Below are 3,282 nucleotides of genomic sequence, written 5' to 3' on the forward strand. Positions count from 1 at the left end.
ATACTCTGAGTCGGATTGAGTTGAATTGTCTATGATTTGTCCCGTCTAAATCATATTCTTGTTTAGACTTAGGACATTTGAGTGAGTTGTCCTGTATATATATATACGTGAGTTGAGATTCTGAGTTGACTGATTCTTCCTTGATGTTCATTGCATTCGGCCATTTTACATACTCGTACATTCCATGTACCGACGCCATTTGGCCTGCATCGTTTCATGATGCAGAGACAGGTACTAGAGATCATCGACCGACGCTCCGTTGAAGATCCACATACACTCCCAGCTAGTTGGTGAGTCCTTCTAGTTTCTGGAGGATGTTGAACCTTATTGTATAGTTTGTTGTAGCTTCCTTTACCTTGATTTCTAGGTAGCCATGGGCTTGTTATTGGCACCTTTTAGACTTTGATAAATGCTTCATAGACTGGAGTGTGGGGAGGTTGAATGGTTATTGTGAGGAGTTTTATTATATTTATTTTGTCGAGTTAAACATGTATGGCCTTCGGCCCCCATATTGTGAATAGTATTTTATTAATTGAGTTCCGCTAAGAGAATGTGATAGAACGAATGTGTGACTGGACCAGGTGGTTCGCTCAGAGGTCAGAAATGGCCTTCGGGTGCCGGTTACGTCTAGGGTACCCTCTCGGCGCGTGACAAACATGGTATCAGAGCACAGAGTTCAAGAGTCCTAGGAAGTCTATAAAGCCGTGTCTAGTAGAGTCTTGCTTATGGGTGTGTTGTGCACCACACTTATAAGTAGGAGGCTATAGGACATTAGGAATTGTTTCACTTCTTTCATACTCTGACTTCGTGCGATAGAGTTAAACTCTATAAAACTCCTTTCTAATTCGTGCGTTTATACGTTACAGATAATGCCTCCTAAACGTACGGCTAGCCAAAGGAACGTTGACAACGCTGAGATGCCCCAATTAGAGGTATGCCCAACGAGGGCTAGAGGCCGACCTGCGAGGTATGCGGAGGCAACCCAAGTGCCTGCTACTCCGCCTGTACCCACATCAGAGGCAAAATTTAAAGGGGCGATTGCAATGCTCACTCAATTAATAGCTGCCCGGAATGGTAACCAGAGTTCGCCGACCCTTAGCTCTAGTTCCCAAGAGTCGTCTACTGCCGCCAGAATTCGAGACTTTCTGAGAATGAATCCACCGGCATTCACGGGTTTTAAGGTTGACGAAGACCCTCAAAACTTTTTTGACGAGATGTGGAAGATTTTGAAAGCTATGCATGCTACGGAAATTAAGGGGGTTGAGTTGGTGTCTTACCAGCTCAAGGATGTGGCAAACATTTGGTATAACCAATGGGAGAAAGGTAGAGGTGAGGATGCTGAGCCTGCTATGTGGGATGAATTTGAGGGAGCCTTTCTTGACCACTTCTTTCCCCGAGAATTAAGGGAAGTGAAAGTGGAGGAATTTGTGAATCTGAAATAAGAGGGTATGATAGTTAAGGAGTATGGCCTGAAATTCATCCAGCTGTCCAGGTATGCTCTAGAAATGATCCCCGATGTGAGGTCAAAGATGAGAAAGTTTGTCTCCGGATTAGGGAGGTATGTGAAGAAGGAATGCAAAGCAGCATTGTTGATCTCAGACATAGATATTTCGAGATTAATGGTGTATGCTCAACAAGTGGAGGATGAGAAAAGAAAAGACAGAGAGGAGCATCTGAGTAAGAAGGCAAAATCCGCGGGCCATGAGAGTCAACAGAGGCAAAGCAAGGGCAACAAGTCCTTCTTCCAGAAAAGGCCTCCCAGCTATGCCTCATCCACCGCCAGTGCACCTATGCCGCAGAACAGGTATGATCGGCAAGGACAGAGTCGCCAAGATTTCAGGTCCCAAGGTTCACAATCCCAATCTAGCGTGGATCAAGGCTCGCAAGGGAAGTCACCATGCGTCAAGTGTGGTAAGTTCCACTTGGGAGAGTGTAGAGCGGGAAGGGTTGGTTGCTATAAGTGTGGCCAAAGATACCACTTCCAGAGAGAGTATCCAGCATGGGGGAACAGGGCCCAGCATTCTACCACCGCACCACCGACTAGAGCTAATCAGAGGGGCACTACTTCAGGAACCGACGGAGGTACCAATCATTTATATGCTATGGGTAGTCGCCAAGATCAAGAGAACTCTCCAAATGTCGTAACGGGTATGATTCGAGTCTCTTCTCTTGATTGTTATATGTTGATGGATCCGGGTGCCACCCTATCTTTTGTGACTCCTTATGTGGCTAGTAAATTCAATAAAATTCCCGAATGTCTTCTTGAGCCTTTCAGAGTTGCTACTCCTGTTGGTGATTCTGTCTTAGCTGAGAGACTCTATAGAGATTGCACTATGTTAATTCATCACAGGGATACCTTGGCTGACTTGGTTGAGTTAGACATGGTTGATTTCGACGTGATCCTTGGCATGGACTGGCTTTATGTCTGTTATGCCTCTATTGATTGTAGAACTCAGATTGTCAAGTTCAAATTCCCGAACGAAGCTGTCATAGAGTGGAGAGGTAGTCCTGTTATGCCTAAGGGTAAGTTTATTTCATACCTTAGGGCCAGGAAGCTAATCTCAAAAGGGTATGTTTATCACATTGTCCGAGTAAAAGATGACAGTATTGAGTCTCCATCCCTTGAGTCGATTTCGATTGTCAACGAGTTTCTGGATGTCTTTCCCAAAGATCTGCCTGGAGTCCCTCTTGATAGGGAGATTGACTTTGGGATTGATTTTCTTCCTGATACCCAGCCTATCTCAATTCCTTCATATAGAATAGCCCCAGATGAGTTGAAAGAATTGAAGGAGCAGTTGAAGGACTTGTTGGATAAGGGATTCATTAGGCTGAGCGTCTCACCATGGGGTGCTCCTGTCCTATTTGTGCGAAAGAAAGATGGGTCCCTCAGAATATGTGTTGACTACAGGCAGCTGAACAAGGTCACCATAAAGAACAAATACCCTCTCCCCAGAATAGATGATTTATTTGATCAACTTTAGGGTGCCACGTGTTTCTCAAAGATAGACTTGAGATTCGGTTACCACTAGTTGAAGGTGAGAGAATGTGATATTCCGAAGACTGCTTTTTGGACTCGTTATGGACACTTTGAATTTTTGGTCATGTCCTTTGGGTTGACTAATGCCCCCGCCGCTTTTATGGATCTCATGAACCGAGTATTCAAACCATATCTTGATATGTTTGTGATTGTATTCATAGATGATATTTTGGTTTACTCCAAGAATGAAGAGGAGCATGCCCATCATCTTAAAGTCTTCTTGCAAACTTTGAAAGACTAGGTAT

Source organism: Solanum dulcamara, chromosome 9 (genome assembly GCF_947179165.1).
Source record: "Solanum dulcamara chromosome 9, daSolDulc1.2, whole genome shotgun sequence".
NCBI lineage: Eukaryota > Viridiplantae > Streptophyta > Magnoliopsida > Solanales > Solanaceae > Solanum > Solanum dulcamara.